The following is a 665-nucleotide window of genomic DNA, read 5'->3' as shown; positions in this document are numbered from 1 at the left end:
TAATTTCGAAAGTCCGGCCGATATTTAATGGCTGAACATCCGACTTCAGATAACGGACCGCGGGAGGGCTGTATCTATCGACTTGAACCTCGGGTCAGGCTTAACTGATCGTCTGGGTTTAATTATATAAGTTTGTGTAGCTAAGCCGGGTATGAGATCATTAGGTTCATATGTTAATCACTATTTACTTAAAAAAAAGAACAAATAATCAGCCGTTTTATTGTCCCAGTATAGGGAAAGGAACCATCAGCTGCCTAGCCTTTTCCCAACTATGTTGGGGTCGGCTTCCAGTCAAACCGGATGCTGCTGAGTACTCTTTTAAAAAGAGCGATTGCCTAACTGACTTCCTCAACTCAGTTACCCGGACAACCAATTCGCTCTGGTAAGACTGGTTGTCAGACTAACCGGCTTTTGACTACCCGTACATCTGCCAAAGATACTTCAAAAGCTAGGCCACTACGAAAGTGATACAAAATCAGTCGAAAAATTAACCATTCTGTCTATAGCTGTAAGTCCCATAGAGTGTTTGAATTTGTAGGTCTTCAGAAGTCGATACTTGGTAGTTATAAGCCAGATCATGAAAGTTGCCTGACAAAGGTGTATAGTTCCCCAGTAACTGGGTGGAAGAATTTAGTTCAGTAGTCGTTCCATAAAAAAACTGCTAT

The sequence above is a fragment of the Helicoverpa zea genome, chromosome 11, assembly GCF_022581195.2.
Source record: "Helicoverpa zea isolate HzStark_Cry1AcR chromosome 11, ilHelZeax1.1, whole genome shotgun sequence".
In the NCBI taxonomy this organism is placed as follows: Eukaryota; Metazoa; Arthropoda; class Insecta; order Lepidoptera; family Noctuidae; genus Helicoverpa; species Helicoverpa zea.
This window is presented reverse-complemented; position numbering follows the sequence as displayed.